General features: G+C 43.8%; 1 long non-coding RNA gene across 1 annotated transcript in view; it reads left to right on the forward strand.

Annotated features, from left to right (window-relative positions):
* The first annotated feature begins 225 nt into the window (after window positions 1–225).
* LOC114019373 overlaps window positions 226–25,796 on the forward strand; it is a 39,605-nt gene continuing 14,034 nt past the window's right edge. Inside the window, exon 1 of the long non-coding RNA XR_005223897.2 lies at window positions 226–395. This is a non-coding gene — a long non-coding RNA (uncharacterized LOC114019373). The remainder of the gene's footprint in view (window positions 396–25,796) is intronic.

The following is a 25,796-nucleotide window of genomic DNA, read 5'->3' on the forward strand; positions in this document are numbered from 1 at the left end:
AAGACCTTGCGTACAATTGAGGTCAAACTAACAGGCCTGTAGTTTCCTGGATCACCTTTTCTCCCTTTCTTAAAAATAGGTTGTGATGGGGTGTATCAGCCCCGCACTGGTAGAGCAGGTGTTAACCGTTCTCTCTTAGCCGGGGAGGCCACCCTACCCGCAGCTCTACTGGGCATGCTCCAGCTGGAGCCAGGGTATAAAAGGCAGCAGAGCAGCTCAGTCTGGGCTGACTGCCGGCAGGGAAGGAGGTGTGTCTCTAGCTCCTGAGGGAGGACTGCCTGCACTCCAGGACACGGAGGGCAGCCAGTCAGAGACAGACCCTGACACACCGGCTTGGGACATCGCGGAGAGGGGAAAGACCAGAGAATCTGAGGCGGAGAACCCCAGAGGGTCAGGTAGGAAGTAACCCAGGAAAGCTTTGCGTGGAAACAGTTACAGAACTGAACCAAGGCTCAGTGTGTTTCAGTAGGAGCCCTGCCGAGCTGGTGGCAGGCAACCCCACCACCGATAGGGCCCTGGGTTGGGACCTGGTGGAGAGGGCGGGCCTGAGTCCCCCTATCCTGGCCACCCACCCCGGGGTGGTGGCCCCACTCCAGGATTATGGACTCTGGCCGCTAGGCTGCACTGCCCTGAAAGCAAGGGCTGTAGTACTGACTCTGGCCGGCAGGCCGCACTGTCCAGACAGGAAGGACCATATTCCTGACTCTGGCCATTGGGCCGCACTGCCCTGAGAGCAAGGGCCGTGTCGTTGACTCTGGCCATTGGGCCGCACTGCCCTGAGAGCAAGGGCCGTGTCGTTGACTCTGGCCATTGGGCCATGCTGCCCTGAGAGCAAGGCTTGTGTTAAGGACTAAAGCCACAAAGCCGTGCAGCCCCGAGACACAGGGCAGCCCTTCAGACCTGACCGCGGGGTTGTGACGCACCTCTGCCCCGCCCCCATGGGGTGACGGGATGTATCAGCCCCGCGACATAGGTACTATATTAGCAATTCTCCGATCAAGAGTTCGACCTCTGAGTTTATGGATTTGTTTAAAATCCTTGCTATTGGGCTTGCAATTTCATGTGCCAGTTCCTTTAATATTCTTGGATGGAGATTTTCCGGGGCCCCTGATTTGGTCCCATTAAGCTCTTTGAGTTTGGCTTCCCCCTCAGATGTGGCAATTTCTACTTCCATATTCTCATTTTCATTAGCCGCCCTGCCACTACCCCTAAGCTCCTCGTTACCCTTATTAAAAACTAAGGCAAAGTATCTGTTTAGGTGTTGGGCCATGCCTAGATTATCTTTAATCTCCACCCCATCTTCAGTGCTTAGTGGTCCCACTTCTTTCCTTGTTTTCTTTTTTCTTTGTATGGCTATAGAACCTCTTACTATTGGTTTTAATTTCTTTTGCAAGGTCGAACTCTGTTTAGCTTTTGAAAGTTCTCATTTTCCCCCTTCAAGAGGTAGCTTTCCCATCTTCCATTTCTTGTAGTCTTTCTCTTAATAATCTGTTTGAGATGCTTGCAGTTTGGTCTGCAACCTTCTCTACCATTTTTTTCCTATTGCTTGTGATGCAGGCTTCTGATAGCTTTTGCAACTTTGACTTAAAATAATTCCAAGCCTCCTCCGCATTCAGATCCTTGTTCTTCAGTCCAGTACACTTCCCTGGGCTTGGCCATCATCTCTTTAGATTTCTTGGCCCAAGTGGCCCCTGGAATTGCCTCTCCTGGGCAAGTTCCCTGCTCTGTGCAGGAGCTGGGCTCACTTCTGGGACCCTTTCTGAGTCTAATTATCTCCAGTCCCTGGCACTGTTTCTCATGTCCAGCTACTGAGCAATGACGGAAAGCAGATGTCCAGAGCCCCTCTCAGGGCTGCAGTGTCTGTCTGCCCTAAACAAAGTGGGGGAGAAGGAAAGGCTAATCATTGCCTTAGGCTTGGCTCCCCTGGCTGATGGACTTCCTCATGGTCTTCAGCAGCATCTTTTTTCAGGTAAATCTCCCCCACTCCCCATGGCCAGATTCACCTCGTATAAGCTCCCTTCTCCAGGCAGGGCATGCTCTATAGGTGCGCCTAATTGGCACTGCCTGAGTGCCAGGATGCTCGTAGGCTTGCTGTCCATGGGATGGGGGCGTGTCTCATCACAGGGCGTAAACTGCCGCCCACACTGCCACTTGGGGCCACTGCACTCAAGGGCACCCTGACGCTAATTTAAAATTGCCCTCCCCTGGCCAAACCAACAATGGGAGAAGTAGGGTTGGTTCTTGGTTTCCTGATGTCCACACTCAATCCAGGGAACATAGGCACTGACTCTGTGGGTGCTCTGGGGCTGGAGCACCCCTGGTAAAGAAATAGTGGATGCTCAGCACCTACCAGCAGCTCTGCCGATCAGCTCCTCCCCCTCTCCCCCAGCGCCTCCCGCCTGCCAGTGATTAGCTGTTCAGCGGCGTGCAGGAGGTGCTGGGGGAGAGGGGGAGGAACGGGGATAGGAAGAGGAGGGGGAGGAATAGGGTGAGAAGAGGCGGGCTGGGGGCTTTAGGGTAAGGGTGGAGTGGGGGTGAGGCCTGGGGCAGAGTGGGGGTTGAGCACCCCCAGGAACTCAAAGTTGGCATCTCTGCCAGGGAGTATTCATGGTTGAGTTTCGAAATAGCCACTGAAAAACCTGAGGTGGAAAGATAATACAAATTTTGTGCCATTTAGTCAGAGGCATTGTCCTCATAGATGTTGTAGTGTGTCAAGATGATGAGCCCTGAGAACTTCATCACCATGTCAGTCAGCATATCTTAGCTCCTCTGGCAGCATGTTATGTTTGGGGATCTGTAGGTGAACAGGGTAGTTAGTCTGCTCTCTGGACTGTCAGATCTAGTGGATGCCCTTAAGGGAATCTTTGGCCCAGCTGGGAATAGAATGCCTATTCCACCTCCAGACTTATCTTCACCCTGTTTGGTTCTGTGGTGTACACAGAGTAGCCTCAAGAGATGGAAGCCAGCTTGCACTGTCCATCAGATTTCTGTGATGCACAACAGGCTGGATGACTGGTCAGCAATCAGATCTTGAATGGTGAATACATATTGACCACTGATCATCTGATCAGCATGATGCTGTACTGTGTCAGTCTCTCTTCCTCCTCTGAGGACTAACTACTTGTTAATTGGATGCAGGGTACATGTTTTGTCTGTTTTAATTCTCCTTAAGACTTGCATTGAAGAGGGGATAGGTAGTGGTGGTCAGCAGGTGGAATGCTGGATAGTTAGAGGCAAGTTTGCTCATCTTGACCAGGAATTGTGTTTAGGCTGTGATGTGACTGTATGAAACCACTAGGGTTTGTCCACAGTGCCTTTATCTGTGGACTCCTTTAGTATGTGGGTTATGAGGGTGCTAACTCTATCTGTGCCAGAAATCCTTATATTTTTGTTGGAAAAAACTTGTGTGGAACTTCATTTCTAAACTGAATAACTCATTTACAGTATATTTAGATGAGCTGATATAATCACTTACTTTTATATAATCTTATCATAAAAAAGCTTATGTAAAAGCATCTCTTGTTACAGCATGGTAGAAAAATTTTCTCTTTAGCTGTGACCTTTTACATCAAGTTTCAAGCCAAAGGGAAGCGTGTGTGTATAAATACAAAAATATAAGGATTTCAGGTGTGTATATATATAAAATACACAGACATACAGCTGACTTACAAACTCCTGGAAACAGTGACTAGTAATGTTTTCATTATGAACCTTTGAAAATAGAAGCACTAATTGGTGCCACTTCTCTGAAAAAAGGGAGTTTTACGAGTGTCTATCAGACCAAACAAAAAATACCCAAACCACACAAGCTGTGTTTAAAGCATAACTGAAAGGAGGAAATGGTATTAAAGTTCTTTCTTTCAGGGGGAAAAGTTTTCTGAGGCTTGCTTCTAACACATTTTCAGTAAGATCAGATGTTTGTTAGGGAGGCAAGAAAACTGGCTTCAGAAAAGTGAACCGACTCATATCTTTCTTTTTAATCTTGGAACACTTCAACATATGTACAATACAATATTGAAGATATGGGAAAGGAGATGAGCCCTATACACAGTTTTGATGCTTTTGATATAACTTAAATGTATGCTTAACAAGGGGAAGAAAAACTAGTTGCAACATAATTGAACTGCAACAATACTCTAATATGACCTAAGCCAGGCAAACTAAAAGCTAAAACAATCCTTTCTCTCTTGCCAACAATTCACCACTTCCACAAAATTCACCCCCATTTTCAAAGGCTGGGGGAGGTGGGGTGGGAGAGTGAGCATTGCAGCATGCCCTCAAGAATCAGTTTTGAATCAGGAGTGGGTGAGAAAATTCCAAAGCTATGGGGGACTGCCCATGAGGCAGCAAGCCCAGGTCTGCCAGAGTCTGTGGCAATCAGCCAGATGGACTAACCCAGAGTAAAAGACTCCAAGGTATCTCCTTTCATGGAGAACTTCAAAATATGTGTGTGGGGGGGTTGCTGTTTCAAATAGGAACAAAATGAAATTGCAGAATATCAAACAAAACGAAATTGCAGAAAGATGTAATTACCTTTCTCAGTACAGCTCTAGTTAAAATCTCCTGGGTGTATGTAAATGATATCCTGCACCCCTTATATTCCTGAATTGTCCCACTGACTTAAATTTAGTTTGGTGCCTTTGAAGACCGCCCAGACTTAGTGAGGCTACCTTGTAACTAAGCACTAGACAATCAAATCCAGAGTACTCTGTGACTGAAACGTAGAGGGAAAGTCATATTAAATACTCACCCATATCTGACCACTGATGTCAGCAAATACAAATGGTCCATATGGCACTTTTATCCATCAGAGGTATTAAAAGCTGAAACATATTGTATATTATCTATTCTAACAAGGAAAATTTCTGTCAGTTTTGGGTTCGTGATTCATGTCTCATGTTTATTTACTACTTGTATTATGGTAGTGCCAACAGGCTTCAGCTAAGACCCAATTACACTATGCACTGTAAAAAGAAAAGGAGTACTTGTGGCACCTTAGAGACTAACAAATTTATTTGCGCATAAGCTTTCGTGAGCTGCAGCTCTCTTCATAAAAATGCATTGTCCTTTCCCCAAAGAGCATATGGTCTAAATAGACAAGATAGGCAAAGAGTAGGAGGGGAAATGGACATACGGCGGTGAAGTGATTTGCTCAGGGCCATACCAGAAGCTAGTGACAGAATGGGAATAGACTCCAGGTCTCCTAAATCTAGTCCAGTGCTGTTTCCACAGGAACATTCCATTTTTAAATATAAAAATGGGTGATAGTCCTCCAATATTGAACGACTATGTTCACGCAGGCACTGAAAAGACTTCAGAAACCAAAGTACCAAACATCCTATGGAGTGGGCTTTTTTGTGGGTGGCTGCAGCCTTTACGGGAGGTGGAATCAGTAGATCATAACTAATATTTTTGGAAGAGCTGGTGGAAACATGCAATTTTACTTCTGTGACAATTTCAAATGTTTAAAATTTTCATGAAAAACTTCAGTTTTTTGAGGTAAAAAAATTGGAAACAAATTTTCAAATAGAAACTTTGTTTTTCATAAAAAGAAAACATCAAATCAAACTGTTTCATGAAATATTTCAATTTGGACAAAACTGCTTTGTTCAACTGAAATTTTTTCCAACCTGTTATTTCTGATTTCCTTCTCTGGAAAACAGAATCCAAGGAAGAGCTTTTAAAAGCTGTATTGTGAACACTGTAGTATGTGCCGCAGAGGCTCAACCAAACCTGAAGCTTTTGTAATGACAATCAAGGTTACTTTCCTGGACCTCTGAGGAGAATCCAAATAGTTGATACAGAAGATTAAAAAAGCTTTCTATCTGATAATTTAGAGCAGGGGCACCCATGTTTATATTTTGTCATGGGTTCAAGGTCTGAACCTAACTTGTACACAGTGAAACAGAATATGGCTGCTCTCATCTCTCCTACAACAGCATGTGTTGCAGAAATTGCAGGCCCTATCAGGGAAGGCACTCTAGTTCGACACTGTGCATTGCATGGGAGGGCCTGTTGTCTCCCCAGGACACGTTTTTGAATTGGAGGAGGTTGGTTATCAGCCATATTTTAGGATGTGATGGACTGGATCTGGCCCATAGCCATACTCTGCTACCCTTGAATTTGGCAGACAAGTGATTAACGTTAGCAGAGCCTGAGGGGTGGTTATTTTAATTTTTGCTCTTAGCATTTCTCAGCTGTCAGCAGCAGTAGGCCATTATTATGTCACAAAGTTGCATTCTGTTAGTGTTATCACTTAACTGTAGCCTTTCCAATTTTGTTTAGGACTTAAAAACAAAACCAAACCAACCTCATTTGACTTTGCACTGCATTAATTTATTTGTAAACAAATGGAAACTGACACATGCTTCTTCAGAACACACTGCTATATGAACAAGTGTTGGTAACAAGGGCTGAAAGACAGTCTGGTGCCACCGGGCCCAGCTGTTTCTTCAGTAGTTACTATTGTGTTGTCTCTTTCATTTCAGCTTGGCAAGCACATTTTCAGCTAGCCCCACATTTTGCCTCCAGGGAACTCTATCTTTGGCATTGTTTGCAATAGATGAGTCTCTTTACCAGTGCTGAATGCAACTCTTTTGTGTAGACTTGATCTTTGGTAAAACAGGTTCTTCCCTGCTGCATACAAAATTCACTGCACTCCATGCCAACAAATATATCTGCTGTTGGCCTGGTAACTTTGTTCCATTGAAATAACACTTGTCTTCTGTCTCCACACTCTGCTGTGCTGACATGCTAAGCAGTGCAGTTTTGGAGAGAGGAATTTCTGTTTGTACTTTGTGAGGACAGAATACACTTAACCTGCTGAATGTACAGTCAATAGAAGACCACCTTGATTAGCTGACAAAGAACCATTCCTAATACAGGCTGAATGGTGCAGCCTGATTCACTGAAGGATGAGCATCCTGGGGGTGCTGAACTATGCTGTGGCGCATTAGAGTTTTGTAGCACTGCGACGGTACTAGGTTCTGAAGCAGCATGGAGCAAATAAGCAAATGACAAATGGGCTGAGCAAGCACATGCTGGAAATGTGCCTAATGGTATTAGATTTAACCCTGTAGCTGATGGATTTTTCAGACTGTGAGAGAGTTTCTAAAATCTGAATTTTAATGGGCTTTACTGGGGCTCTCTGATGACTATGGTATCTGAGAGTACGCCTACACAGCAAAGAAAAAACCCGATGGCAAGGAGTCTCAGAGCCTGGGGCAGCTGACTCTGTCTTGCGGGGTTCCTGCTCTAGGGCTGAAAATAGCAGTGTCGATGTTCAGGCTCAGGTTGGAGCCTGAGCTCTAAAACCCTGAGCCCATATGTCTACACTGCTATTTTTAGCCTCACAGTGTGAGCCCTGCAAGTCTGAGTCAGCAGACCTGGGCTCTGAGACTCGCTGCTGAGTTTTGGTTGGTTTGTTTATGGTTTTGCTGTGTAGACATACCCTGGGTGTCTTCCTGGGGAAGGCACATACTCCCCCATGCCATGTCATTTTAAGATGTACCCCTAAAAATGTATAAACCCTGGAATCAAATTAAGCCTCATTTGCTAATTGTCAGTTTGCATTACAAATAGCATTTAAAAACAACATGAAAGGGAGGGAAGCCTGCCTGCTATTCAGCTCTGGCTTGCAATCTACCGCATTCTCAGCAGCTGCATACCCACCCCACATCGTGCTTTGGAAGGATCATACCAAGGGGAAGCTTTTAGTATTTGGCTCTACTACCTGTTACCAGAGCAATCATTCTCTATGCTACTCACCAGCTAAATCAATGCTTAATCCTTTGCTGAAAGAGAAAGATAATAGTTGAGACACCCACCCACACCAAACTTTGTACCATGTCTTTCCCCTTTATTTAAAACATCCTCCACACACAAACTGTCAACATTTATGAGATTTCAGAGTAACAGCCGTGTTAGTCTGTATTCGTAAAAAGAAAAGGAGTACTTGTGGCACCTTAGAGACTAACCAGCTGTAGCTCACGAAAGCTCATGCTCAAATAAACTGGTTAGTCTCTAAGGTGCCACAAGTACTCCTTTTCTATTTATGAGATTGACACTGGCCAGTATGAAGCACAAAGAATAACCTTGGCTGTGAGTATGCTCTTAAAGCAAGCTCTTCTGAAGCAACGTTTTGAGTTTTCTTTCCTTTATTTCAGTCAGAACCAGAAATATGCAAGGTGTGGGCTGCATTTCAGTCTCTCAGTGTTGCAAAAGTAACAGACTACATTTCTAAAATAACACAAGTGAAAGAGAGAAAAGGCTGATTAGATCATCAAGTTCATTTCCCTGCTAGTGCAGAATTATTTCCTACAGTATATTGGCTAGTATCTTTTTATAGATCTGGCAGAATTAATTTTTTATCATTTTGACAGATAATATTAATGTTTGTTCTTAAGTATTTTTATATTTTTATTGATCTGAATTTTCACAATTGCACAAAATTATGGGGTGGTCATACAACGAGGGAGTGTCAAATAATCATTAAATAACAGTAGATGTTGAGATTCAAAAGTTAAAGCTTTATAACTGTTAAAACAAATTGTCAACATCACACATCAACATATAAAAGGAAATATCCTTACATCAAACTCTAAGCTCTCAAGCAGCATTTTTCTTTGCCTATCTGTAAATTTTTATTATTATTGTTGGAAATATGGTTTAGTCAACGTGTGTGTGTGTGTTGAAACTGACATTTACAAACATTTACTGATAAAAATCCTTCCAAGCGTACGTAGAGACTACTTAAAAAGTTCCTAACAATGTGGCTTCTGCCATTTCCCTTGGGAAACTAGCCCTCAGTTAACAAATCTCAAATCGGGAAGTTCTTGCTGATCATCCTGAACTTTCCATTTGTTGTTTTCATCTCACTTTTTTTTTTTTTCATACCCCAAAAGTTTTAGTAGTTTAAAACAAACGTGCATGTATGGCAAGTAATCAGTATTACTTCTTGCCTGAAAATGAAAGTGGGTTACTTTTGCCATTTACAATATAATCATGGCATTGCTGTTCCAAGCCTGGTTGAAGATGCCCTAGTGTTCAGTATGGGCCTGATTCAGAGCCCAATTGAAGTGAATAGATTTGGGATCAGTCTTTGACCACAGTCTCACTGTACAACAGATGAGCGTGATGCAAAACTGATTGCTCACTTGAAATTTTAAATAACTTTTTAATAACCCTGATCAATGGCTCTGCTTCTGAGAGAGCCAAATTATGGCTGCATTTATTGTGTCTGACTGCAATAAAGGAGAGTAAATGTCAGCTCATGCTTTAAGCCTTTTTATGGAAAAGTTGGCTTTGAAGGCATACTTGGAAACATCATTATCCAGGTTGTCACCACTTGTCCTCAAATTATTTTCCAGTCTGAATTATTTTTGAAATATTGCATTCTTCTTAACAATATATGGCAGACTTAAATTGTAGACCAGATTCGGCTCCCAGTCACATCAGTGGAAGTCTCAAATAGCCCTATTGACATTACTAGAGTAACTCTGTATTTACACTGGCAAAGGTGAGATCAGAATGTGCCTCTCCTCACTACAATCTCTTTTTAAAATAGTATGTAACTTTAAACATATCTTCCTTTTGTAACAAAGAGTTCTTGATCCTGAGCACCATGTACTTACTGTATTTCTCTTCCCTTCTTCAAATATCTCCTATGTTGCCTAATACAAATAACACAATTTTATATAAATCTTGTCCTCCTTCTCCTCATCCCCATGTCTGAAGCCACCATCTTCTATGTCATGCATATATTATTGTATCTCAGTTGTAAATTCTTTGGGATTTTGTTAGTTGTCTATAGAGTACCAAGTATATCTGTGGTGAAGTATATAAAAATGACCTCAGATACTCACCAACTTTCACGCTTGGGCCCTAAGTTTTGTGACATATCTCTGGATTCCCCCCTTTCAGTTGTGTGAGGAATAATCAGCTCTGAAGCTCCTGAGGTGCTGTGAGGAGCAACTAAATGGAGGAAAAACTTCAGGGCACCAGCAATTTTAAATAATGTCAGCTGACAAGAGGCTCTGAACTTTGCCATCTGCTCTCAACAGGTAGACAGTGGAATGTGGGATATCTTTCTGCTCTCGGAACATTAGTACTTGGTTTGGGAGTAGGGTTTTATGGGCAGGTTGAGATATTTAGGGTTAGGGATGTTTTTAGTGATAAATTATAGTGTAACACAGGACATTCTAACTAAAGGACCAGTTTACTCCACTACAGGAGTAGCTAACAGGACAGCCTGTGAGAGTACAGCCACAGATCATGGCTTCTTCAAGAGTTTGGTGACTTTCAGTACCAAAAGACTCGAATACCGCTCAGTGTCTAGGAACACTGAAAGCTTTGGGTCTATGGGATCAGTCCTGCTGTGATTACTCCGCGAAATCTCCAACTATGGGAGTTCTTTTCAACAGAGCAAGGATTGCAGGATTTGACCCTGATATAGCTTAACTCTTTACCATACTTACCCATTTCACGAAAAGCACATTAGTTTTTTGTCTCTGTTAATCTCCATTTTAAAGCTCTTTAAGTTTCTTTCTTGTATAGGTTGCGTGGTACATGATCAGGCTTACCCTTTGTGTTGGCACTGTTTTTCTTAAATTTGATTTAACTTCCACATACATGTTGTGGTGACTTAATACCAGTCAATAAGGCAAGCTGACAGCTTCAGATGACCTTGCCCAGAGCTGTTATACAAGTCCGCCAGTAGAGGGTACAATATGTGCAATAAATTCAGCTTCCATGTCCCGTGCTTTGGATCATGTCACCTCTTTCTGCATGACCATCCAAAGTGAGTCCAGAATCCATGCCTGAATAATGGCAGCACGAAGAGAGCTCACTATCGGGTTACTGGGCTGACAGAATGCTTCGACTATCAGATTTCAGCAACATTTTGCAGGTAGTGCACTGTATGTTCTCCCCACCATTAACATAGCATCATTCTTATACCACATCCTGTGGATACATTTGAGCTGCTGTAGAAAACTGATGTGTCTAAGTATATTCTCCCCAGTCCTAAACTATCCACATATATTTATTTACTTCTCTTGCTTTTGGCTCTGAGTCAATATCTTGAATCTACCCGTTCTTGGGTTTTGTTAATGTGTGATCATGAATTATTTATATACTGGCAAATGACGCAATGAAACAATCAGGCATTAACTACATACCGTAAATCAACCATGAATGTAGATATTTGCAAACTGAATATATTTCAAGAAGGTTTGTACATTCATGGATCGTGAGCATCTGGAAATTAGTTTGCTGACTGAAATAAAAATGAGTCCCATTGGTGATTCATGGTAAACGTTACAGGGGGTATCTGAGCCAGGCAGTGCCAGTCATCTTTCAGATGTTTCCATTGCACTTTGGCTCTTGGGTTAAACAATGCTACACTTAGGTAATCTGGCAGGTATATAGTAAAGGTTCATCCACTTAACTGGTAAGATTCTGGTTACTGTCTAGCTATAGCTTATAAATACCTGGGCCAGCTGGGAAACAACTAACGTTTCTTTATGCAAGATAGTGGGGTTGTGTTCTTATAGCAGCCATCTTTCAGACCAGGCACCTTGTCATAGGCCCATTTAGAAGGAACTGCTCAAGCCCATCTCTCCTGTGTTAACAGCCTTGAGTTGAGAGGGCCTAATGGAGGACAGGTGTCCCCTCTAAGATCAGTGGGAAGCTGGAGAGAGGGAGAGGCACTGCAGGAGGCTCCTATAAGAGTCCCTAACTGAGAGAACGGTTTGGGTCTGGAGACTAGAATCTGAGGTTTTGAAAAAGGCTGAGGGCTAGAACAGTAGAGGAACTTGAGTGCTGACCTCTCAAAGCTGGAGAAGAGACTGCCCTGGGAGTGAGTTGGACCCTTTCCTGGAGAAGATAGAACTCTGGGTTGGAAGACTGCAGAGTTCCTGCCAGGAAGAGTGGGAAAGGACTCCAGAAGGGGCTGAAGTAGCTGCTTGATAAAAAGCAGTCTGGGAGTGAAGAAAAGCCCTGGGATGGGCAGATCTGAATAGCTGTTGTGTTGATGTATTTTGGGACTTTGAAGATAGTTTGAATTGTTTGTTAATAAATCCAGACCCCACATGGGTGTATAATTGGCCACAAGAAAGCCTTTAGTGAAGTTCTTCTTTCAGCCTGAAGACTGAAAACAGAGGCAGGGCAATGGAGACCCAACCCTGACCACAAAGGGCTCTCAGGAGGTGACTGAGCCTGTTACACCCGTGAATGCATTTAGCTCCTTGAGGCTCCATTCAACCAATACTGGTACTGCAGTGTGGCCACATTTAATCCTTTTCTCTCCTTTCCCCTTTTTAGGTGGAGTGGCAGGGGAGGGTATAACTTCTGAAGTTTTGCGCAGCCTTTCAAAGGGATGCATTTTCTCTGACATTGGTCCCTTATGTTATGACACAGTTTGGGGCCAGGAAGAGTAATGATAATTCAAGCAGGAAAAGACTTGGCTCCTAAAATAGGGTGAGATGTGGGGGGGAAAGGGGCATGTTAGATGCTGCCCTACAAGGACTTTGGCCCAAGGGACTGTCATTATGGGGAAGTAAGAGATTGTAGGCCTGAGCAAACCTGGGTACCCCCAGAAGCAGATGCCAGGAGGCAAGCTTCAGGAGCAGAGGTTGGCCATGAGTTTTAGACTTCTCTCTCCCTCCCCCATGATCCTTGCCAGGGATGCCTTGACTCAGTCCTCAGCCTCAGAGCATGAGGGTGACAGGAGCTTAAGTAACCTGATACAGCAGCCTGAAAATGACCCAGTTAGCTTCTCTGAGGGGCAGCAAGGTTCCTGCACTGGGGGAACCAGGGCAAAGACTGACAGGAGGTCACAAGTTCCAGGCATCTTTGGGCACAGGTGTGATAAGGGCTTTGATGATGATATTGGACAGTTAGCCTGCATTTGGGTCTGCAAGTTATCTTTCTCACTGAAACTAGCTGAGTAACATGGAAAAAAAGCAGAACTAGAAGACAGGCAGAAAGAGCTGGTTGTAGAGAAAGAGAACCCACGTGGTTGTGACTAAGCTGAAGGAATGAAACAACACATTGGAAAATGAACATGCTGTCTTCAGGAGAAGATCCAGGTTAGCGTCCAAGAAGCCCCACAATTAAAGAAGCTCCAGCACCTGTGTGAGCAGATGTAGGCTGAAATGAACCAAATGTAGGAGAAACTTACAGCTGATAAATGTGGAAAGTGCCAGGCACTTCACAACAGGGATGGTCTGATGGTGGGACTACCAATTCTCAAGGTCAAGAGGCACTAAAGAAGAAGCAATGCCAGGCTCAGCTGGAGGAGGAGCAGAATAATGAGACAGCGAACAACCAGCTTGAGAAATATAAATCCTCATGTCAGCCAAGTAAAGACAGACTCAAAGGCCAAGATGCAGGAATTGGAAAGAACAGTGATATCAGTGATGTCATACAAGTACTAGTCTTTCCTGTGGCCTTGGAAATAAGGATAGCCCAATGGGAAAAGCCAATGGATTTGTAGTCCAAGAAATGCCAGGCTGCTTGCCACCAGGAAGCTGAGGGGGAAAAGGAGTTGTACAAGAGGAAATCTACCCAGGAGTTGGAACTGGAAGAGCTTAAACAAGCCCTACAGCTTGAGAAGGAGCAACTCCAGAATGAGCTGCAGGCCAGGAGTAGGGCAGTTAAAAGACTAGAAGAGTGTGTACGGAGACTTGCAAGCCTGAGGCTCTGATTAGAAGAAAGTAAGTAACCCAGAAACTATGAAAACCGAAGCAGGAAAAGACTTGGCTCCTGGAACAAGTTAAGGCATTGGAAGGACTAACAGTGACAACTCTGGAGAAGACACAGGTATACAACAAGAGCACTGGTACATGCAATATGGTGGAAAGCATGGCAATAACTCTATATGGTAGAGTGGAGTGATGACTTGTATATTCAAGAAGCCTGTTCAAGGGGAGGAGTGGATTGCCCATTGAAAGGCATCAACAGACACAAATATGGAGACTGTGACAATGGAAGCTGCAGTAACGGTGATACCATCTACAACTGCCTAGCAAAACTCATCCACTAATAAGCTGGAAAGAATTAGAAGAGAAGGTTATTGCAGCTGAGAGAATCTTGGCTGACATCCGTGCACAGATGAACACTCCACAGGCCCCAAAAGCAGAAGCCTGGCAGGAGCTGGAAGAGAGAGTCTCCTCCTGGGAAAGTGTCTTGGCTCAAGGCATAAAAAAGGAGCAGGAGTTGGCCCACCTGAAAGCCACCTGTTGGAGAGAGACCAGGAAGAGCTTTGTGAGAATCCTCCAGCAGTACTAGATCACTGATGCTCAGGATGAGAAGGTGGAACTACTGGAAGTGGAGAGGGCAGCCCTGAAGATATTCCCCAGACCTTAAATCTTTCAAGTGAAAGTTGGGCTGTGTGGTGAAGTGTTTCAGCCTACTGAAAGGAAAAACCACCATGTTATTAATGTAGCATCACCTGGCCATGAGAAAAATAAAGTAGATGAGAGAGACAAAGGTTTGCTCCCCACCTGGAGGCCTGGAGACAGCCGCATGGAGCCCTAACCGGAGTGGGACTTAAAAAAAATTCCATCCCCCCCGAAAAGATGTGCCAGCCTACAAGGGGAGGAGAGTAAAAGTGACTCTCCAGTTGTTAACACTACACACAACGTAGCCTGGGTGCAAGAGGATTGGAAATAGGCTCTCATATGTCCTTTACTAAAGACCACAGGAAAAAAGATAGTCAGACATAATTAGAAAACCAAAGTGGGAGTTGGATTGGATGAGAAACTAGTTTCACTCTGAAGTGTGCATCTATCCTGTGAGGCTGCTGTCAAAGAGACTGGGAAGCAGCCTCATGCCAGTTTATGAATGATGCAAGCCCAGTGCTTTTGATTACTTCCTGCTATGGCCAGAGGGCTCACCTTACAAGGTGTACAGTTTGTTTTGAATTATGATGTGCCAAAGAGGAGTTTGTTCATCAGATGAGCTACATAAGATGTTGGGGAACACCACTCCTGGTCTCTGTGTATGTCAGTAATGAGGATAAAAGTATGGCCAACAGTCTTGCAAACTTTCTTGGTGACGTTAAGCAGGAAGTGCTCCTTTGGCTGGAGGATAAGCTCAAAAGAAGGTGGCTAGGTCAGCAGCATAGTGAGGTCAAATTGATTGTCCTTATGGAGTGCAGAGATACTCCATGGACAGACAGTAGAACTTGCTCTAGGGCCAGACAAGATTCTAGGGGGCAGAGTCGTGTAGGAGTGCACTACCCTTTTAAGGGATAGGCTGGAGTGTAAACTGAGCAGGAGAAACTGAGCAGGGGTGGAAGCTTTGCAGGCTGCAGTGCATGGTGGTTGCCTCTCAGGCTCTCGAAAATGGGCCTAACTAGAGACTTTATGAACTTCAAGTTTGGGAGCTAACCTAGGGCCCTGAGGTGAGGCCCTTATAAACAGTGTATTGTACTTTCTTCTGTCCTGAAACCCTATTAAAAGGAGACATGCCATTTGTTAGTGTATGTTGGCTTCTCCTTGCTCCAGGCTGTTAGAGCAAATTTAGGCTGCCCCAGTGGGTGTGAGAAGGAGGGAACTAAGGTGGGGGCACGCCCACAGCACCACACCAGGCCACAAGGAGGTGTGCAAGCACTGCCCACACCTTTACAAAGATTCACAGGGAGATGAGCTGCCTCCTCTGGTAGGATTGACAGCAGATCAGAAGGGAGGGTGACTGTTGGAGAGGCTGAAGAACCACTGAGAGCAGGGTGCTGCAGAAATGGACTGGCAGGAAGCTGCCCAGGTAATTGGACCTCCAGAAGAAGAGGCTCACGGAACATGTGTCTGCGCAACAGTCTACAGGAGAGGTGAAGTTAGAAGCAGTAAGGGATTGGAAGGAACTGATTCCAGCTGCTTCACACAGGGTACCTGGATTGGAATCCAGATGAGTGGGAAGGCCTTGATTCCTCAGCCTCTATCAGAGGGGTTAGTACAGCCTGAAGAACAAAGGCTGGAGACTGACCCTTTGCTAGGGTTAGCAGTCTCCTGACCCATCAAACTCTTTCCTGCCTCAAGAGGAGAGAGACTACTAACAATCCAGCCAGAGGGCTGGAGCAAGAAATTACCAGCCATGGAACTAAATGGTGTTCCTCTAACAAAAGGGAAACTGAGGCAGGCTTGCCCTAACACCCTGTGAAATTGCAAGGGGGCCTAAAAGAAGCTCAGGAAGAATTCCTTGAGCAAATTGGGGGTTGACTAATCCTTCCTTTTGCCCTAGTTTGGAAGTAAAATATTGCTCCAGGTGTGCGTCACCTAAGGGCAGGAAAGACATGCCCCCTGCCCTGTGTGCTGCCTATGGTAATGGTATGACAGTCAACAAACAGACAAACATTAAGTACCTATCAATGTCCAAGCGATTGGAAGAACTTCCAGGATCCAAAACAAAACCCCCACCCAAGTCAGGTTGAAAGGAAGATAGAATAATTTGTGTGTAATTGTCTGCTTGCCTTTCCACTCTTTTGACAGTATTATGGGTTTTATCCTGCAAATGATCTGTATGTAAAACTCTCCTTGAAATCACTGGTGTGGCTGCATTGATTGCTGTAAGGTCAGGGCATGTGCTAGTTCATATACAGCTGGCAAAGCACAGTACTGAGTGATCACATGACCCAGCCTGAAGTGTCTGTGAAAGGAAAAAATCTGTACCCATGTCAACATACTGACCTCGTTCATGGCTTGCCAATATGAATTCACACCATGAGTATGTGTTCTGAAGACAAAAGAAATCACGATATATTAGACTTTGAACTGTTTTTTTGTTGTTTGTTTTTTTGAAACTCTACTTACCCAACAGGCAACTTTTGTTTCATGATAACATGAGTGCCCTGCCCCCAGTGTCTGTAAAATGGAAGAACTAGATATTTGGTGGCTTATAGAAGAGCTGATTGTATTTACACAAAGCTTGTTATAATGACCACGAGGTGCACCAAGGCCAAAGTCCTCTAAGTAGCAGGAAAAAAGGAAAGGAGGAGGATCCTGGGAACTACAGGCCAGTCAGCCTCACCTCAGTTCCTGGAAAAATCATGGAGCAGGTCCTCAAGGAATCAATTCTGAAGCACTTAGAGGAGAGGAAAGTGATCAGGAACAGTCAGCTTGGATTCACCAAGGGCAAGTCATGCCTGACTAACCTGATAGCCTTCTATGACGAGATAACTGGCTCTGTGGATGAAGGAAAAGCAGTGGACGTGGTGTTCCTTGACTTTAGCAAAGCTTTTGACACGGTCTCCCACAGTATTCTTGCCAGCGAGTTAAAGAAGTATGGGCTGGATGAATGGACTATAAGGTGGATAGAAAGCTGGCTAGATTGTCGGGCTCAACGGGTAGTGATCAATGGCTCCATGTCTAGTTGGCAGCCGGTATCAAGTGGAGTGCCCCAAGGGTCGGTCATGGGGCCGGTTTTGTTCAGTATCTTCATAAATGATCTGGAGGATGGTGTGGATTGCACCCTCAGCAAGTTTGCAGATGACACTAAACTGGGAGGAGAGGTAAATACGCTGGAGGGTAGGGAAAGGATACAGAGGGACCTAGACAAATTGGAGGATTGGGCCAAAAGAAATCTGATTAAGTTCAACAAGGACAAGTGCAGAGTCCTGCACTTAGGATGGAAGAATCCAATGCACTGCTACAGACTAGGGACCGAATGGCTCGGCAGCAGTTCTGCAGAAAAGGACCTAGGGGTTACAGTGGACGAGAAGCTGGATATGAGTCAACAGTGTGCCCTTGTTGCCAAGAAGGCCAATGGCATTTTGGGATGTATAAGTAGGGGCACTGCCAGCAAATCGAGGGACGTGATCGTTCCCCTCTATTCAACACTGGTGAGGCCTCATCTGGAGTACTGTGTCCAGTTTTGGGCCCCACACTACAAGAAGGATGTGGAAAAATTGGAAAGAGTCCAGCGGAGGGCAACAAAAATGATTAGGGGACTGGAACACATGAGTTATGAGGAGAGGCTGAGGGAACGGGGGATGTTTAGTCTGAGGAAGAGAAGAATGAGGGGGGATTTGATAGCTGCTTTCAACTGCCTGAAAGGGGGTTCCAAAGAGGATGGCTCTAGACTGTTCTCAGTGGTAGCAGATGACAGAACAAGGAGTAATGGTCTCAAGTTGCAGTGGGGGAGATTTAGGTTGGATATTAGGAAAAACTTTTTCACTAGGAGGGCGGTGAAACACTGGAATGCGTTACCTAGGGAGGTGGTGGAATCTCCTTCCTTAGAAGTTTTTAAGGTCAGGCTTGACAAAGCCCTGGCTGGGATGATTTAATTGGGGATCGGTCCTGCTTTGAGCAGGGGGTTGGACTAAATTACCTCCTGAGGTCCCTTCCAACCCTGATATTCTATGAAAGAGCAATAACTGTTCTCCCCAACCCCCCTGCCTCTAGTACTGCTTTGCCAGCTGCATAGATAGTTGTCATATTCCTAACCTCACGATCTGCTTAAACCATTTCAAAGCACACACCTTTCTTGTAACGATGAAGACAATGTCACACAGAAGAAAGGGTGATTGTTAGTGGCTATGGTAGTGTCCAAAAGCCTCAGTCAGGATTGGGGGCCCTATGGTACTGAGTGTGTACAAACATAGATCAGGACACAAGCCATGTCTTGGAGGATTTACAGTTTGAAAGGGACATTGTGCTGCAGCAGACCCACTTTGAATGCAAGTCTGTGGTTCTTCTGTTTTGTGGTGTTCGGAAACTTTTCTCGGGGAACTCTGGCTAACAAGGCAGTCATGTTGGGATTTCATGGCTAGGTTTGGCCATGGATACCCCAAAAGGAACAACAGTCTCTATACCACTAGCATGCTTTCATATGGTCTGTCCCAAGGGATACAAGTCTAGCATCATACAGCCATCCCCATTAAAGAGTCAACATTTGGCAACAGTTCCCACACAGTGGTATTTGAGATATTGCTATTAGTTCCTGCTCTACATAAAGAGTGAACGCTTGATAGAAATAGTGATGATTTTTTTTACCCTTCTTAATAATGATTGCTGTAGCAAGTTGTCTAAAATTTGTCACGTTGAGGTTTTCTCATGAGTTTGTGCATGGCCCAGTAGACAAAACAAGGTATTGGGAATAAGAAGACCTGGGTTATATTCCTGGTTCTGCCTCTGATTCACTGTATGGTCTCGGGTAAGTGCTTACCCTCTGTGCCTCGCTTTACCCATCTGTAAAATGAGGGTAATACTTGCCCATTATAAAATAGTGCAGCTATATTTCTCCTGTCTCTTTCTGTCCTGTAAAGCCTGAGTTCTCAGACAGGTGTCAAGGGTCATGACCACGCTGCCCATTCCATATTATTAAACATGGAGCTATGAGATTCCAGCTAGCCCCTGGTAGATGATAGGGGAGTCCCAATATTGTAAAGATTGAGAACCTTTGCTGTAAGGATCTCTTCTCCCTATTCCAGTATGATTCAGTATAGAATGAGAGGGCACTGCACTGTGAAATAGGTTAGGTGCAGCACTTGTTCATATACTTCTACAACTAGGGAACACATCCCCATGGGCGTCAGTGTACTGGTGGAATTTTATCATTCGTCAATGATGAGGCCAGTTTGAGACGTAACAAAGGTGGCCATGACACTCTGGCCTTTGTACGTGCTTATGTCAAAGTTGATTCTGTATCTTGAAATCTGCCAGATCTTGCTCATGGAGCCTCATTTTGCTTTTCTTTTAAATCAGTTTTTAAAGCCTCACCATCTAACAAAGATTTTGCTGTGTGTTTCAATAGCTCACTTATAATCTCCCTCATTTAAATTGTGACAACTGATCAGTCCTAGATGTACTGACACACCCAATTTGTAGCAGGAGAATGCTCCTCTTTTAAGCAGACCCTGTCATCTACAGTACATAATGGAGCCTGAGTTCCCTGGCAAGACCACTCTAACTAAAAAGACCCCAAAATTTCAGTGCCATCAGAGCTCTGACTGCCTCTACCAGAGCTGATGACCTGTGGTACCACACACCATGTGAACACACTGTTCCAGTTTTCCATTCTCTCTTTCAAGCTGCAGCCACCTGTACCCAGACACTGGGGGCAGGGAAGGCCACTAAAATATTTACCCATATCTACTAAAAACAGAGCACTCTTTGTGTAATGCTCTCTGATGACTAGACCAAAATTGTAATTGAAGGTGTATACACATTAGTCAGTTTTTTATGGGAGTGCTAAGGAGTCACAAAGATATTTGAATGACCTGTTTACAAAAGAGATTTTCAGGGTGCAGCCTATCACAGGCTCAAATGAAAAGCTATGCGTAATTTTACAAGGTAGTATAGGCTTCAACAACATAATTAGCTTTCTGAAACAATAATTATAGCTTATTCACTAATTGTAAGACGTCTTAAGGTAAGAGCAGGGTCACTTTACTTGTGTAAGGACAGTTATATGCATGTTCAGGTTTTTATCATGAGACACAGTGTGCTGGGGAAAACAATACATTTATGTGCTGGCTAGCCCATTGTTTAAAACTCTTCTTATAAGAGAGTTAACTTGGGCTTTTAATCAGGTGTTAAAAACATTAGAATGGCCATACTGGGTCAGACCACAAGTCCATCTAGCCTAGTATCCTGTCTACCGACAGTGGCCAGTGCCAGGTGCCCCAGAGGGAATGAACAGAACAGGTAATCATCAAGTGATCCATCCCGTTGCCCATTCCCAGCTTCTGGTAAACAGAGGCTAGGAACACCATCCCTGCCCATCTTGGCTAATAGCCATTGATGGACCTATCCTCCATGGACTTATGTAGTTCCTATTTTAACCCTGTTATAGTCTTGGCCTTCACAACATCCTCTAGGAACACGTTCCACAGGTTGACTGTACATTGTATGAAAAAATACTTCCTTTTGTTTGTTTTAAAATTGCTGCCTATTAATTTCATTTGGTGACCCCTAGTTCGTGTATTACGAGACCACCTTTTCAAAAGGCAAAAGTGGGAAACATGCAGGAGTCCTGACCCCTGGTCAGGCCACAAGCCAGAGCCAGGCCAAGGTAAGAGCCACTCAGGGATCCTGGGCTTCTGTGGGGAGCACCAGACCCTCCACCTGCCCTGGGTAGAGGACCAGGGTGCCCGAGAGCAGCCCCTGTCCCGTGTCCCCACCATCCAGGGCACACCGCCTAGGCCAGGTGAAGGGTTTGGGGCTCCCTGGGCAGCTTACTACTGCCTGGCTCCAGCTTCTGTCCTGGCCAGGGGGCTAGGACCTTGGGAGGGGTCGGAGTGGGGGAGAAGAGCTGGGCGGGGGGGCTAAGGCCCACCTCAGCCTCCCACCAGGAAGAGGCTAGCACCACCCCTGAGCCTTGGGCAGGCGCGGAGCTGCACCGGAGGGAATCCGGGACAAATGCAGTCCTGGAGTCATTCAGCATGGGACTGGGACTTGAACTCTGCATTTCGGGACTGTCCTACCCAGTTCGATATGGTAGTCACTCCACCCTCCATATACATACACACCCACACCCCTTTACTCAAGTTTGTTGCTTTCAACCCAGTTAAGCAGGCCTGGCAGTCGGTGTGAGTTAGTACTTGGGTTCTGCTTTCACTTTGACAGATAAACTGTTCACTTTGTAGTGATGACACAAACTAAAGCACTCAAGCGCTGATAGTCCTCCTCCACTGCCTTTGTGTGTCCAGAAGGACCAACAAGTTGTCCCATAATTCACAAAGAAAAAAATCAGAGTAGCTCAGTTTACTGCAGCACAAAGAACCAGGGAATATCCCCGCAGGAGGCCTAGTGACACACCTAATCTCTCAACTTAACTCTGCAGTGGAAATCTCCCAAGTGTCAAGGAACCTGCACCAGGTAAGCCCTGCAATGAGGCTGGACAGGGAACCCACTTCACCACAACCATATCACAGGCGTGTTTGTGCTAGCTCCAATTATGCAAGCAAGGAGGAAGCCATTTGCTGAGGCAGGGAGTATAGGATCCACTCCTATCTGAGTCCAGTTACTGAAAATCCTTACATCAAGGAGGGGAGGGGTGGTGGCTGCTGTTCCAACTTGTAGGCTTAGTTTTAAGCTCTTAACCTGGTTTTCAGAGCTGCCTGTAAAGTTCTTAACACGCTATTGCCACTACACACTTAATAAATAATTCGGGCTGTAAAAGGGCTGTGTTGCAGCCCTGTAACTTGAAGGGTGAATTCCACTCCTGGTCCCACTTGATTCACACACAGCTTGAATAACTTCACATTATGTGCTGGGGCAGTAGGAATCCTTCCTCAGAATTAGATGCTTTGATGGAGATCATTTTTTGTGTTGGGACAAGCTGGGGCTGGATGGATTTCCCTACACTTGGTTACTGCTTTATGAATAGCTGTATTGATAAAGCCTTTGTGTTTATGTGTAACTTCAAAGAATGCTCATTGCTATATGAATCCGGATCAGATTTCAGGGGCTGTGTTAGAATACAGTAAGAGCCAGATGTCTAACTGATTGAAGAAAATCTTTCATGTTTAGCTTAACCTCCCCCATCCCCAACCTAACAGCAACGTTAGACCAGCTTGTTCTTGGAACCATTGCTCCCTTTTCATTTTCTGTTCTGCCATGAAATGGCACTTCATGTAAATGAACAGAATTTGAATCCATCCCTTACAATTGAATTCCTGCAAGTGCTTTGCTCTTCTCTGTCAGTTCCTATATATTGTGTTCCCTTTCGATAATCTTTGGGTGGTATTGTTTACCTCTAGATGAGCCTAGGGCTATCCTCTCTCAAGTGGCAGGAAGAACCAGCAAATCTTGTTTGGCAGTTTTACTTAGTAAACAAATGATCCAAGCTGAATAGACAATTGTACTTTGACTGTAATTATAAGTCCCATGAGCACCACCAACACCCCTTTCCCCCCAGCCTTATCACCAGCACACATAACAACGCCACAAAAACAAACAAAAATCCTTTAAGAGCTCCTGTTGAGTCGCTCATCAATTTCAGGAAAAGTTCATCTTTTTAGAAACAACTAAATGGTGGTGGTGGGTGGGGAAGTCCCACTGCATTCTGTTTGTTTACTGGCACAATGCATTTAGTAAACTACTTGTTCATTTAGAAACCCCATAAAATCAGCTGAGGGTGGTTAAAGAATCTGGAACAGGCAGGAGAAGAAGTGAGGAACTGAAAGATTGATATTAGTTTTTTGGCGTTCTTTTGTAACGAGGAGGGGATGTCAGGGGAGGAGATAGTGATATTGTGGGTGTGGGGGGCCGTCGGGGGGGGGGGTATTCTCTTGTGGAAAAGTCCCACATAGAATTTAATAAGGATGAAGTCAATAGGCTTCCAAAAAAAAAATTAAGGGTGCAATAGACATTACTTTAAATGATATAACTTCCTTTTAAAAACAATTTTTGTAGAAAACTGTAGCAGGGTTATATATAATTCTCTATTAAATTGCGTGTGGCTTGTTACAAAAATTTCCTATACACCTGTTCCACAGGGGTTTCCATAAGGTTTTAAAAGCAAAGGGCAGAGAGATCACAAAGGTGGTTCTCGAAGATGCTGAGATTTAAGCATTTTGACACTTGTGCTGTTATCTTATTACAGCTGAGTGAATCATTTGCAATGAATAATTCATCAGATGCATCGAGCTGCTGCTGCTTCTTCCTTTTCAAAAAAATTTTTTTGGCTCATGGAATATCCATGAACAGATGCTAATTATTTTCCCCATAACATTTATTTATTTGATATGATTTTATAACCTTTAGGAAATTTTTTTCTCCTTTCACAGGGTGCAGGCCAGGAGAAGAACAATTTGTTAGAGATTTTCAAAGCAATCTAGTGGATTTAGATAAATATCTAATTTTAATAGAAGATATGTCTAAATGGCCTAGACGGCTTGGAGAATCTTCACTTACATAACATATGTTCCTGAAGACAAACATATGCAATTGGATTGGTGGAAATCCATCTCTAGTTCACAGGCATGTTATAAGGCTAAAATCCATTAATGATTGTGAAGGGCCATGTAAAAACCTCAGTTGTGTTGCAACACTTTTATCTTTGTTTCATATGAATTAAAATTTCTTTCAGTGACTTTAATTACTAGATATTTCCCCCACTGAATATTCAGAGGTGGTACTCCAGCTTTTGATGTACTTGGTTTGATTGTACCTTCAACTGAAAAAAAATCCAAATCATGTGTTCAGACCTTTGACTATCTTATATGTAAAGCACTGGGATAAAATCCATCAGTCGTAATGTGGTGTAATGTTGTTCACATCTACAGTTCAGAAGACTGAATAGGAAAATCTAAACTACTTCTTAGTTGTCAAATGATCTGTAATAAACTAGATCTTTTCACTGAGCACTGTACTTTAATCCTGCAATTTTTCATTACAAAAACTGACTCTGCTGTACTTGGCCACTGTTTTGTATCTTCACAAAAGAGCAGACTAACCAATCCAGCGTGTTGTTGTCAAACACAAGTTTTGAAGTAGGGTAGCAGCCTTGCTCAACCAACACACTCATTATTTGTCACGTTTAGGCAATTTACCAATCAGTCTGTGCGTTGTTTGGGTGACAAACCCAGAAGTTGTCGCCATTGAGTACTTGATGTGTTGCCTAATTTCTGGACTTCAGTTATTCTTGACCTGAACCACACATTTTGCAATTCTTTATGGACTTTTAAAACCATATATGCATCATGAGAAAATTGCATCTGTTTGCATCATGAGAAAATTGCATCTGTTTGCATCATGGTTAGAAACCTGATCTTTGGATGCTGATATCAAGCAGTGCAATAGGAATCGCTCTACACTGAACCGAATCATACCAGAGCCTGGCTGATGGTGCACAGTCCTGTGATTTACAGGCTGAAACAAGTTCCAGCTCTAACCTCTCCAGGCTTTCTGCTGCAAATGTAATCTCTATATCTCGCTGAAGTTGAGAAAGCACATTAATCAACAAGCTTTCCCTGAAGTGATGTGTTCTTGGGAAGAAAAAAATAGGAGTGTTGAAATCAGTTAGGTCAGTTAAAGGTTCCTAAATTTGTCACATGCCCAGTAAATCTACAGTGATTCAAACACACACATACTTAAGCATATGTGAACAAATTCCCCTACTCCCTCATTTGCATACATACAAGTATACATGCAACTTCTGGAATGGAAAGTTTTTATTAAATGATACTAAGCCGATAAACACAGACTTTGGGTATCAAATTGAATGCCAAAAAAGTATGTTCATGCAATGTTGTATGGTTTTTAAAAAGATCAGATCAGAAAATGAATGTGCCCTCCTGTATAGAAGTATTACCATAGTTAAGATTGCACATTTCCTGATTTTTGATTAACCATACAACCTAAATATTGCATGAACAGTGTTTTGGGGATTTAATTTAAAAATATTCAGGAAGCATTTTGTATATGAAAGGCTGCTGAATACTTTCAGTGAATTATATGCATGACTTGAGAAATAGCAGCTTATGTATTTAAAAACTTTGTAATGCTCAAGGGGGAGACACAAAGTCTCTAATTATATAATATATTATAAGAAATATAATTGAAAAGGTTCTGCAGCCTTTGACATATGTTGCTTGTCCCAATATTTTTCCTTGCTTTCTACTATTTCACTGCCATAACAGTCACTAATTACTAGACCAGTGTGACAGTGATGCTAATGTATATTTATAGACGTAGACATTGGCTGTGGAGGGAGGTGGTAGGTGCTCTGTGTTGACCACTGAATTAAGTGCCCAAATGTGGGTTCAGGGTCCAAGCCTCAGGGGCCCATCTTGGATAAACTTGGCTATTGTCTTGTAAAAACTCTTTTCCTTGTTATTTGTTTTGCTTATTTTG

The sequence above is a fragment of the Chelonia mydas genome, chromosome 1 (genome assembly GCF_015237465.2).
Source record: "Chelonia mydas isolate rCheMyd1 chromosome 1, rCheMyd1.pri.v2, whole genome shotgun sequence".
In the NCBI taxonomy this organism is placed as follows: domain Eukaryota; kingdom Metazoa; phylum Chordata; order Testudines; family Cheloniidae; genus Chelonia; species Chelonia mydas.